The sequence below is a fragment of the Tiliqua scincoides genome, chromosome 1 (assembly GCF_035046505.1).
Source record: "Tiliqua scincoides isolate rTilSci1 chromosome 1, rTilSci1.hap2, whole genome shotgun sequence".
NCBI classification, from domain to species: Eukaryota; Metazoa; Chordata; class Lepidosauria; order Squamata; family Scincidae; genus Tiliqua; species Tiliqua scincoides.
Window position 1 is genome coordinate 135,069,263 of NC_089821.1, and position 14,096 is coordinate 135,083,358.

Below are 14,096 nucleotides of genomic sequence, written 5' to 3' on the forward strand. Positions count from 1 at the left end.
ATACTGTTCTGGCATAAATGCTAAATGATCCAGGAAATTACTTCATTTTAAATAGCATCAGAGGTATAGTTGGACTAAAGAATGCCAGAAACAACTTCCTCTTGAGTCTAGGGCTTGACACCCATACGATCTTTCTTGTCCAAGTTCTCAAAAGACTGCTTATTTATACAGGTATTTATATACCGCCTTTCTTTGGTCGTCAGATTTCTCCGCGGACTTTAATCCAAGGCGGTTTACATAGGCAGGCTGTTCTAAACCCCCGTAGGGATTTTTACAACTGAATAGTTCTAGTCTTTCATAGAACTCCTCGTTCCAGCTGGATTCCTTCCCAGTCTGGCCTCTCTCTGGTCCTTCGCCTCCCACGCTCCACTTGACAGCTTAGTGAATGTATTTGCACTCTGTTGAGTCCCACCTTTTTCTGTTGAATACATTCTCAATTATGTGCAGCTGTATTTGATTACTTTGCAGTTGTCTAATAACAGCATTAGTTTCATCACTATATTGACCAGTGTTTTAAAGGGCGCAATAGGACTCCTGCTTTATTAGGTTTATTCTCCTGGGAATTATAGCCAGCCTTAGTCTCAAAGGCAGTCTGTGTCTATTGGGTTAAAACCATTTTTTAAAATAAGTTTGTCAAGTTTACTCAATATGGCTTGCAAAGTCTGTCTGTTTTTGACTGACAATGAGGGTTCATTATGCCAGACATGATGACATTATGTTATTTACAATCTCATGTCATATTCTCCAATGTATGTATGTATTTATTGTTACTGTCAAAGACCAGCAAAAACAAACACACAATACCGCCCTACAGCAGGCAGAATTTAAAATTTCAACATTAAAATACATTCAACATTAAAATGCAACATTAAAATACAATAAAATAGCCATCATAGTATTACGAACAAATAAGGAGTAGCAATTAAAATTTCCTTTCATTATTAATAATGCCCATCTGGGTTTTGTAAGCAGCAGCCAAAAAACTTGCAGTTGGTCTTATAAGCTGAGAATTAGAACCTGAAAGAAGTTTCTTGGCCATTTCTGTTTGTGACAAACCCAAGAATTTTCTGCTCAGGGGAATAATAAACTTATCTCACATCCCCTGATAAAATGGGCAACATTTTAACATATATTTTTTGCCGTCCTTCAGAAGGTAGGTCCTGGATGATATGCACAACTCTCCGGTCAATCACGAGCCCATCAGACTCTAGTTGAGGAGGAGAATATCCATTGAAGAAACTTCCAATTGAAGAAACTAAACACACGGCTGTCAAATCTTCTGGGTATGCAAAAGTTTAATTTTTTAATTTTTAATTTTTAAATAAAAAAATTTAAAAGAAACAAATGATCAGCCTATGCTCAAAAAGAGGAATGAGGACAAAGGATCCAATTTGGTGATAGACTCAACAGAACCACAACTAGCCCGGAGACTGGATGCTTTAATGGATTCTATTGTTGTTCCAGATAAGTGCTCTTCAGGCACTGAGGCTTATGCTAAAGTGCCAGATCCTAAGCTGAATGACTGTTTCTCCAAAATGTTCAACAAGTTGTGAATCATCACAAAAAAATCTTACAAAGAAGTTGACAGGAGGTGGAATGGTAAATAAAACTAATTTTAGAGATCCTGCCTTGGACTGCCCTGATGGACCTGCTTTATTATTATTATTATTATTATTATTATTATTATTATTATTATTATTATTAACAACAGTATTTATATACCGCTTTTCAACTAAAAGTTCACAAAGCGGTTTACAGAGAAAAATCAAATAACTAAATGGCTCCCTGTCCCAAAAGGGCTCACAATCTAAAAAGATGCTAAAGAATACCAGCAGACAGCCACTAGAACAGACACTGCTGGGGTGAGGTGGGCCAGTTACTCTTCCCCTGCTAAAAAGAGGAGCACCCACTTGAAAAAGTGCCTCTACCCAATTAGCAGGGGTCAAAGATCCCATTGAAGCTTTTTTGCTGAATCTTGACCCGGAGGAGGAGGAGATTATTAACAGAGCAGTGACAGCTACAAAAAAACTCCCTTACCCTGAACAAAAGAGGGTTGTAAGTGTATTGGAGAAAGTTAAAGAAGAATTGCTTAAGAATATTGATGTGATGATGTGGTGAGGTTGGAAGAGGCAAGACAGGCCAAAAGTACCTGCCAATTTGTCAGACAAGCATATTTCGGAGGTTTCATCAAAACACCAACTTCTATACCCTGGTCCTGCTGTCATGCTGGAGGATGACGCTGAGGTAACAATCACTGCAACAAATGGCAATGTACCCGGTAAAGAATCAGTAATGGAAGCATCACATATCGGCTCATTATTGGAGCAACTAGAGTCTGATAGGCTCGTGATTGACCGGAGAGTTGGGCATACCATCAAGGACCCACCTTCCGAAGGATGGCAAAAAATTATTGACTGCTTAGCTGATGTTAAAGCAGACCTCCTTGAACATTCTGTCCCATCACATGACATCCAACAAGCACATCTGGAGACAGAAACCTCACTTCTAGACATCGATTCAAACTGATTCCTAATTTCAGCCAATCGCACACATACCAAAAGGCTAGTCAAGTTACTTTCATGGAATGTCGCAGGATGGGTGTCTAAGCTGAAGGATGGCGACTTCTGTAAAGTGCTCAGGGAAAATGATATAATATGTGTGCAGGAGATGTGGACATCCTCTCCTATTAAGTTTGAGGGTTATTCAGTGTTTGAGCTTCCAGCATCTAAATTTCACATCAAAGGAAGACCAATGGGTGGCTGTGTTACTCTAATTGGATCTGCTTTCCAAGCCCAACTAGTGTTTTTGACTAATGACCCTTGCAATGTATTAGCTGTCAAGTTAGCCTTTATGGAACAAGCTATTATCTTCATCAATGTTTACATCCCGCCTACACCATCTAAGTCAGCGAGGGAAGACCGATGGGGTTTTTTGAACCAGGTTATTGAAATTTTAATGCACAAATTTGCTAGAGCCTGGTTTCTGGTGCTAGGTGACATGAATGTAAGAATTGGTCAGGGCCTTCAATGCACTTCTCATGTTTCTGATTGCACCATAGATTCTGAATCTCCTTATCTCAATTTAAGTAATAGGTGCTCTAGGGACATGATATGTAATGAGTCTGGTCACCTTCTGGTTCAATTTTGTATGCTTTGGGGACTGACATGGTTAAATGGGCTGCCAGATTATAAAGCGTATGGGGATTTTACTTTCATTTCACCTCGTGGATGCAGTGTGATCAACTATATATTAGTTCCCAGGCCATTACTGACATTGGTCAAAAAATTCATTGTTGGCCTACCGGGTTTAAGTGATCATTTACCTCTATCTTGTCACCTGCTTTGTTCCCCCCCAGACCAGCAGAATTTGTCTCAAGACTATAAGCAGAACTCCGAGGCTCATCAACTATTGATAACCTGTAATGAGGGTGCCACCAATAAACTAATGTCCCTCCTTAGAACAGACCATTTCCTTTCTAGGCAATCAGATTTACAGTTTTCTACATCAGCAAGTGATTCGGTCTGTAACTATGAACTGTTAATAGACAAGCTATTAACTTCCTTAAGGCACACAATGAGCCTAACTCATCAGGCTGGTTCAAATTCTTTAAACAACACCATATGTCCCTTGAAAACAGAGGTTTGTAGAGCTTATTGGGAATTCAGGGAAACAGGAGATAAGGATTTATTAGCGAAGTATTTTGAGTTACAGCATCAGCTACACATAATGGTTGGCCAAGCCCAGAAAAAATTAAATCTCACTAGGTGGGACGCCATGCGTAGAGCTATTGTCAGTCATAACAACAAAAAATTTGGGGAAGTAGTAGGAGGTTTTTTCCTCCTAAAAAACTAAAAAACTAGTTCCTATTATTAAAAATGGGGATAAAAATACTTCAATTAGTTACCAGTCAATCATTTTACTCTCAATTACAGGGAAACTGTACGCCATGTATCTGCATCAAAAATTGCTTTTCTGGCTGCATGAGAATGATATATTGGGGCCTGAACAATCAGGTTTTAGGTCTGGGCAGTCTACATTGGACAACTGTACTGTTCTATCACACTTGATAGCGAAATATACAGCTAATTGTAAGTCTGCACTATACTCTGCCTTTTAGGATCTAAAGGGGGCATTTGATTCGATCAGCAGGGATCTTCTGTGGTCCAAATTGGTAGCCTTGGGTATGGATACAAGATTACTCTTCTTAATTTGGAATCTTTATACTGACACCTGCTGTCAAATTAGGTTATCTCCCAATGGGGCCTTGATAGATGTAGTGATGACAAATAAAGGTGTTAAACAAGGTTGTGTGTTGGCCCCCACCCTTTTAACTTGTTTTTAAACGATTAGCTCCCTTATTACATACAATAGACACCCATCCACCCAAAATTGGTCAATTAGCCCTCCTATATGCGGATGATATGCTTTTATTAGCACTACAAAAATTGGTTTAAAACGACTAATAATGACGTGTTTAAAATATTTTAAACAGAACAAGTTGATACTTAATTTCAACAAATCGAAAATAGTCATTTTAGGCCACTCTTGGAAACTGACAACTTGGACCTTTGAAGGTCATGTTATCCAACAAGCAAAAACATTTAAATATCTAGGAGTCTTGTTTCGTTACAGGCATTCATGGACAATACACCGGCAATTAGCAATCCAAAAAAGTAAAATTATAGCCCAAGCTATTAGTCGATTCTTTTATGCTTGGGGGAATTCCTTCATTCCAGCAGCGCTCCAGACATTCAACACAAAGGTAGTCAGTCACACAGCTTTTATATGGAATTCCCATTTGGATTTCTGCCTTCTGCATTACGGTCGAGAGGATTCAGTCTCTCTTCCTTTATAAAATCTTTGCAGTACTACAATGAGTACCATACGCTGCCTTATGCCTGGAAGCCGGGCAACACAAAGTGGAGTCTTTAGCCTGGCTGTGCATTTTCAAAGATTGGCTCAGAATTGGCTCTGCTGCTGCAAAGGACCCTTTATTGAAAAACATATTAGAAGACTCCCTTTATTCTCCAGGACTGATCTTATTCAGAAAGAAAGACCAATCTTTGGGGCTTTCCTTGGATTTGCTGGGCATGATGCCATAAACAAGAGCATTTAAGACCCTTTTTTACCCCGATATGGGACATTGAAAAACAAGAGCTCCTAGCTGATGCCCAAAAAACCTGTTCCCCACTTCATTTTGGATTACTCCGGGCAGCTGATTTCAGCAGTCATTATTTAACTTTCTTAACGAATCCACATGAACGCAGAGTGTTCTCCCTAGCTAGATTTAATGCCCTTCCCTCAAATGAGATGAAAGCTAGGTTTAATGCTAAACAATCTAAAGCATGTCATTGTGGCACAGGTTCCTTGGAGACAGTCCCCCATATTCTACTAAGTTGTATCCACTATTCAGATGTAAGGAGCCGTTATTTACTCCCTCTTCTAGTGTCACTTAATGGATCTGAAATGGACATCGTTAGACAATTACTAACTGGCAGGAATGAGGCTGTATCAATTAATATGGCTAAATTTCTTTACCATGTTTATATAAGAATTGTCTCCGGAAGCTGAGCTTAATCAATGTATGATGTGGATAATTTTCTTGGACCACTATTTGGGTTTCTTTGTACATATGCCAATAAAGGTTTCAAAACTGAAATTGAAATTGAATATTTGAAGCCCAAAATTGACAGTTCGTATTGATCACCTTTGTATGCCTGTGTATTTGTCCTGATAGGATATGCTGAGAGTGACGGTTCTGGAAAGCCAGGAGCTTCATGGTTGAGCTCTATTTCTTCCCAGTTCAAGGGTAAACCTCTGTAAGTACCTAGAATGAAAAGCAGGTGGAGAAACAAATGTCTAGCAGCTCTGGGTTCCATTCCTGCAAGTTCTTTTTCTGTTTCAGTTGGCCCACCTGGGGGACCTCTCAGCAGTGCAGCTTGCTCAGCTGACATTGACAGAAGAAGTGTTTAGCTCTGTGGGCAATGTGAAGTGGATCATTGTTCAACTGGCTCAGTTGCGTGGCCTCAGTGAACTAGCAACTTACTGGGATGAGTTCAACAATGTCTATGAAAAGGTAACTACCTCAAGGCACAGGTCCCATTAGGAAGCTTCAAAAGTTAAAAGAATTAGTGATGGGTGAGCGTCCCTAGGTTCAGACATGCTCAGGAAAAAGAATATTGCCAACCAATTTGTAAATAACTGAGTACAGGTTCCATTCATGGCTTGCCAACTGGTAATTTTTATCAAGGGTGGTTATTCACTAGGAAAGGTGGGGAGAGCAGAAAGACAGTCTTTCTTATCCTCCTTCGTCAGGGTGCACTCTTTTTTGAAAAAGCATCAGACATTGCACAGGCAACTGGTAGGAAATTGTAAATGTATAGGTTGTAGCCCTAATGGGAAGCCATGGCCAATGGTTAAAGAGGTCAAGGGAGTTGCCCATCATAAGTTTGCTATGCTCTAATGCAATGCTGCCAATTGTTTATGCACTCAACCAGATCTGGACTTCCCATGATCTTCAATAAGTATGACCATAACTCTTATCAGGCTAACCAAAGACAAGCAGTGTCTCAGAAATCAAAGCACAGAGCCCTCAGGTCTCTGCCTCAGGTAAGGTCTTTCCATTGTGCAGGGAAAACCCTCCTAGGTTAGAGATGCATTGGCTTCTGGAGCATCAGGGTGTTCAGGCATGTGGTTTTACTTTTTTATGTGTCTCTTGCCATGGTGGCTGGAAACTTGGTGGCTAGGGAGTGGTGGTTTTGTTAATATGGTAAAGGGGTGTCTCTGTTAACTGCCATGGCATCCTCCTCAAAAGAGCCCTGGGGATGACTTGTTGGCATCCTTCAGTCTCGGAAGACTATGGTGTCATGCTCTGAATGGTGGTTCTGGAACAGAGTGTCCTCTCCAGTGCGCGAAGCCTGGGTAAAGTAGGTATGGAGGATAGGCTGTTACCCATGCAGCAAATCCCCCCTCTTCACGTCACTGAAATGGTCCAATGGAAAGGCAGAGGCCAATACGGTTGGTTCCAGCGGCGTCGCAGGAGTTGCCAGAATGTGACTGTGTTCAGCCATGAACTGCCTCAGGGACTCCGGCTCCTGATTTTGCCTCAAGGTTGACTCCTGAAGCCTTTTCCGTAACTGGATGTAGCCACAAGGCAGTGGAGGTTTGGGATCAGAGTTTTCCTTCTCTCAGATGAGCTGCCTTTCCAGGCTGACGAGTCCCATCTAACCTGGGGATGATGGTTATGGGAAGTGGCTAAGTATCACAAAATGTGCTAATCACCCCTGGCTGGCGTTTAAGGATGATTGGACATGATCATAGCTAGTGGTCATGCTAAGGGGGTTGCAACAGGATGCAGCTATCTTGTGTACTCCCACAGGCAACCGGTAGGAAATACAAGGGCCTGTGGCCTTGTTTTTATTGCAATATGCTACTTCCAGGCTGAGAGTCAAAATCCTGGTTGCTGGCGGTCAATGGTGGAAGACTGCTGTTTTTTAAATCTCCTGCTTGTGGCTTCCCTGCTGGGGTCCACTGGAGAGCTCTGTGGGATGCTGGACTATAGGGTTTTGTCCAGAGTGCCTTCCTCTGTTCTCACCGGATTTTCATGTTCTTTCTTATGAAGTTGTAACCACTTGTCCCAGGTTGTAGGCAGGAAGCAATGGGCTACTGTGTGAAAATGGTGAAAAGAACCAGCTTGACATCTCAATGGTTCTTTAGGATTTGGAAGCATATCAATGACTAAAAAAAAATTCTTTTCATTGATAAGGTATCCGTTATAAAACATCAACAGTGTTAATCTCAAGAAAGCAAACAGAGCTGCATGCTCCCTGGATTACAGGGTGCATGAATTCAGCAATGAGTGACTCTTATGGCCTATGCTGTGCAGATACACAGACAATGGGCTTGGGGGCCATATATATTTATGCTTACTGTGCCTGAGATTAGATAAACCCATTAATTAGTAAGAGATGGAACTCATCAAACAGCTTTCTACTCCTCTAACTTGCAGCTGTTTGAAGAAATGCTCAGAGCTATCCAATATGTGCAGGGGCAGGAAAAAGACTCAGTGAACATGATGGTCATTTCCCAGTCTTCGCCTGGGAACACTAACAAGATGTGCCCAATTAAGGGATATAGGAAAACAGTGGTTTTTGGAAACATCTACCAAACAACAGAAATATACCAGTGGGCTGCTGTAGCTGTTGTTGTTAATGGACCCTAAAGGTTTGAAAGTAGCATGTGTATACATCTAGAATGATCCTTGAGATGTGTCACTACACCAGCATTGCCACATTCCCAAAATTAACTTGAAAAAATGTGTAGCTAAATCAATGTATTATTAAGCTACACACAAGAATGAATGAGGCATTACCTGATCAAGGCAGGCTTCAAAAGAGATAGTCAAGTCTCTTTCTTTCCCCCTAAGCAAAAGACTAAGGTCGTAGATAGTGCCATAATTTTAAGACTTCTTGCCCCTGTTTGTGCTGGGAATCCTGACAGAATGATCCCTGGGAAGATTTTGTTTGCTGGTGCCTGCTTTGGGCACAGTTGCTTGAAGTGCATGATCCAGCAGCCTTTTTGGGGGGAGCTGGTGCTGATCCATAGCTATATTGATTTCTCTCAAGCTTTTAGTGATGTAATGCTTAATGCCTTTTTTTTTAAAACAATAGCAGCAACAATGGTACTACCCAGAGTGGCAATAACAGGCAACTGTCATTTTTGTCAGCAGACTGTCAGCAGACGGTCAAGATAATCTGGTTTTTGTGAGGAAGAAAAAAAGAGCAAGCACTTGCTTTTTAGAAGTTTATTAGGTTGATCAGCACATTTTAATACACCTTTTAATCTAAAACCTTAAAACCAGAGCTTAAAACTACATTGAAACAGTATGTTGGCTGCATCCACAACACACTCATAAGAAATGCTACTTCTATTTGGCCCATAAGGCAACATTAGTACATTTCACAGCACATTTTCCCTATTTTTCTGTCTACCTAGCCTGCCTTGACAAACCAAACCCAGCTCCTGTTAGTTAACTGCCACTTGCAAAATCACATACATGATGATCTAACCATGCATCGTGTCCTATGTGCCATTCAAGCTTCATGTGATCTTTACCCCTTTAGGTAGTGGTAAAATTGCACCTTACGAGGACTCCAAATGTTGGAATGCATGTACATAAATGCCAGGTACACATTACAGCAAATGTGTGATGGTCAGGGGCAGTGTGGGGAATCCTGTTTCAATCTGCATTCCTTGTTTTCGTTTTGTCAATCATGTGTTTTGACTTGAGGCATGGATGTGATTCAGGAGAGTATTTCCTTGCACTAAGACATGACATAAAAGCATATTTGAATCTGGTCTTATGAGTCTCAAGCTAGTTATCTAGCCATCAGAGAAGGCAACATTCCTCCCAGGCAGTCTGATATTTTTGCTGTTGCTGAAGTTTGAAGATTCATTTCTAACATAACGTCAGTTATGCAAGTAAAGCTTGAACTTATCAGATGTGGCTAGTCTGATTACAATACTGATTTATGATAAGTGCAGAATGATCTTGTATTTGACACCGCAGAACAATCGTGTTTGAGGTGAATGAGCTATAGGTGAAACAGGTGTCGCTTAATGCAAGTACTTGAACTCTTGAAACTTTTTTAAAATTTTTTTTCTTTTATGAGGAACTTAAAACTTGAGATAAAAATCATTGCCTCAAGGGAATGGAGAAAGAATCTATTCAAAGGACTAACTAAGCTATATGAAAAAACCTTTTTACTTTATAAATAACACACCTTTCTCGCTTTCATTTTTGTATTTTCTCTCAGCGTGTTTCAACAAATACAACATTCCAACCGCTCTCTCATCATGGCGCTCTTTTCAGCTTTTATTTGCTCATACATGAAAATCTCAAGAACAACACAATAAAGCCCTACAAAGCAGAGTTTCTCAGGAAAAGAAAACTTTGAGGCAGGGTGATTCTAAATGAATGTACAACTATTCTTAGCTTCACTCTTTCTATGTTATTCAAAGTAGGATTCTTTGCACATTGTCTTTTAAATGCTTTTAAAGAATTCCACACATAAGTTGACTCTTCAACTACAGACTGGATTTGGTGAATTAACAATGTACCTATTCCCAAGTTCCTTCATGACTATTGTCTGGGCATTCCTCAGGGCTGAACAGTTCTGGGTCAAATTGGAGTCTCCAGGGAGGTAAAAAGTTTCATAAACTTCCCTTCAAATACTGTGGTGGCCCGGGAGGCAAGGTGATGTGAATTGCATCAGTGGCAGATTGTGGTGTGCAGAGTGGTAGATTTGGGGTGTCCTTCATCCCAGGTATACCACTGCCACCACCTCCATCCAGCCTGCTGTAGAAGCAAGCCCCATTGATCCTCCGTCCACTAAAAGCAAGCAGAAAGCAGATCATACACTTTCTTGCCATGCTCTTCATATGTTCTCTTTAAATGTGAATGTGAATTCATGCAGTTCCTTTAAATCAAACCAGGAATCCTGCACTTCCACATTTGAAGAAACCACGCAAGGAGCATGGCAAGGGACTGGGCTGTTTAAAAACTTGTCATGCAGAGGCAGTAGTGGTGGACTTGAAGCAGCGTTAGGTGGTTTTCTGCGTAGCACTGTTCCTGCCCATGACACCTTTGTCAAAACTGTGAGTATTTTGCAACTATTCACTCCTTAGGATCTCAGTAACTGGTGCCTGCTCTTCTTTCAGCAAGCAGCATGATAGCAGGAGATAATGCCCTCACTCTGATTGGTTTCAGGATATTATTACATCATCATATGGTCAATCGGGGTGAGGGCCTTCCACCCTCACTCTGCCTGCTGAGAAAAAAGGCAGCTGCCAGCTGTTGTAAAGCACCATACTCAGGAGCAGTAAGCTTGTCAGCAGCTTTCGCCTCCTTTCAGTGCCTCAGAAAATCACCAAAATGACCTTTCCAAACCTACTGCCCACAGATAGGGAAGGGAGGAGAATTTTGGCTCAGCCCTATAGCTGTACCAAAAAAGAACTTTGTGCTGAATTGGAGATCTGACCGGGGGGGGGGGGGGTCAGAAAAAGCCCTCTAAAGCTCCTGTCAACTTGTCATCTCAACATCATGGACAGGTGAGTTTCGGGCCCCAACCTCACATTTTCTTCCCCTGAAAAGTATCTCCAAAAGACCTTTGTGGCATGTATATAAGGCTGTGGTGATGTGCCTTGGGTCCAGTCCTACTTCCTATCACCATTTCGTTGTATGTCCATTGTTGCCATATCACCATAGGTTTGTCACTTGTGCTTGCTTGTGCTTGTTACTTTAGGGGCTGTAAAACTTCACTACTTTAATTGAAGTAATTTCATTAAAAATATAACTGTTACTTTATGTGCTATTAATTTGGATATTGTTGAGATAAAAATAATGACTGAAATAGGCAGATCTTCCTTTTACAATGTAACTTTTACTACTAAGTACCAGTGCATGCTGGGAGAAGTATAGTAATAACATTATCTTTTTTTTTTAAGAGGATTCATTCTCACCTTCAGGGTTTGAAGGACTATTCACTTTCATATTGTTTGTGTACAGTTTCAGAGTGATCTCTAATGACAGGGCAGTGTTTCAGTAACATCGTGTAACATAAGCCTAGTACATCGCCTGTAGTTTACATCATCATCGCCTGATGATGAATCTACATCATCTAGAAATGACAATAATTTTGTGATAGAAACTAGCAAATTACCTCAAGAAGTTATATATGAAAAAATTTAAAGTTTTTTAAGGGAGCCTAGCATTCTTCTACTGATGTCTGCCCTCTTCCTTTGCCTCTTTCACCATCAGCAGTGCTGCCATCACTGCCTCCCCAGTGCCAGAGGGAATGCTGTCACTGATTAAAAAAACAGATAACCTCATTCCTTTGTTCAACTCTTCTTCTTATGTTCAACATGTGTAAATGAAATTCCCTACATTTAAGACAACCATCTTTTTCTCCTGGTTGCTTCTTCAGGAGAGCTGATGAACCTAGAGATCTGGAAAGGGATGGGAATGTGAGTCAGGTGACTCAAAACTGAGTCGCAAATACATGTTTTCGCTGACTCATGTACACTTGAGTCAATACCTCAGAAATGAGCCCCCACACATGCAGTCTCAAGTCCGTGCTTGCTTACTTTTTTTGCAGCATGAAGACTTCATGGAGCCATCATTCAGACCAGGCGAGCAGCAGGGAAGTTCCAGCCAGGAGGCAGGGAAGGGTTAATGTTTTAGTTTTGCATTGAGCAGAAGGCAGTGGAAGGGAGGCAGGAGGGGCTATCTTGCCAATCTCTGAAGGAACCAATGATTATTGGATGACATTCCAGTGAGGAGTGAGGGGTGGGGGGAAGACAGTTCCAAGCCATCCAAAAGAAATGGCATGACTCCAGCAGGTTTATTGAATGATTGACCGCAATGGGACTACTTCTACGTCTACAGTTAGAGCTGCCAAGGATTGGGTCGTACTGGTAAGCCTCCCAGCTGCTGCATGTGACCCTCCTCCCTCCTGCGCTTCTGTCCACACTCTCACACAGTCTGTCTCGTCCCCTCCGACCTTGTTTACAAATGGGATGGGGACATTAGGGGAGTGTTTAAAGAAAACTCACACATGCACACCTGCGTGCATACACCTTCTGGCAGCAGCTCAATTTTTTTCAGCAGAGCCATGGCTGACATTTTTACTTTTCAGTAAGAAGTTTACTGAAAAAGATTGGGATTTGAGACTTTTTGAGTCCCCAAAACACTCTGGGTGACTCAGAAAGTCCACCTGTTAGGATTCATTTTCAAGTTGAGTTAAAGGGGCTAGAGACTCCTCTGAGAATGTTTCCTTATCTCGGGGCTGCGCTGCAGCTGCAACAGTGCTGAAAAATTGGGTAGGATTGAACCCTCAATCTTACTCATGCTAACTATCAATTAAAAACTTGTTTTTAAAATGTAGTAATGTGGTATGTAGGAAAATTTAGGAAGACAGGAGCAATCAGGGATCTTGTCCTTGGCTGAATGCCAACTCTCAATAGCTCTGGGAAGGAGGACAAAGAGCAGAGACAATGTTCCCTGAACTTGACCAGGTCTGAAACAGGAAAACCAAAGTGTTATTCTACCCTATGGAGGCAGGATAGAAAAGAGATGGGGAACAGAATGAAAGAGTTAGTAACATGCAATGGAAATTGGATTGTTTACCCAGGGAGAGGGTGAGAAATTAAAGGCTTTTTAAAGGAATATGGGCTTGAAGAGAAAGGTTCTGTTGATGTGCTGAGAAACTTTGGGAAGACTAACTGGGATGCCAGGGCAAACTGTGGCTTGGCTGAAAGTAAATAAGGATTTATTCCAACAGCCTAAAATTTAGATTCCAAGGCAATAGCGTAGACCGCTTCCTAAGGAGAGGTAATATTGGCCATTGGCCCCTCTCCTCTATCTTCCTTGTTTTTTTAAATGTGATCCATATTCCCCACTTTCCTTTGAGCAACAGAGCAGTTGAGCGTGCCAGCACTTGGAGCAGGGCGATGTGATGTGCCACACTGGTGGCAGAGAGATGATGTGGCCCTCCTGTCAAAATGTTTGGACAGCACTGGCCTAAAGGCAAATCTGAGAATCTGAAGATTGCAAACACTTCAGATGTTTGGATATGGCATGCAGAAGGAGATTAATGGGAAGGGAAATAATTGTAAATTTCATTATTTTCTTTGTAGACAGAATACAGCCTATGATCACTTTGACAAGTTATAGCTGCATCTTGGATTCATGTTACATAAGCCTGACTGTATCTCATGAAGATTTTCTCCTAATTTTTAATAAGCTGTTTCTTTGTCACATGATGATAGAGCCACCAAGCATGTAAATCTACAGAGTGTTTTTGCTAAAGAAATGGTGCAAATGCAGCTTCTCTTGACATCTTTCCCTCTGCCTAAATGTCTGTTGAGCTGGAAATGATGCTGTGTCTTTCTGAGTGACTGCATGCAACCCTGGGAGAATCACTCTGGGGCTCATGATGACAGAATGACACAGAAGAGCAAGTTGTGAACTTTGTAGTTGTCCTGCTCAGCAGGACAAATGATGGGCACTCCAGGTTTAACTTGCCCCTTGCGTGCAG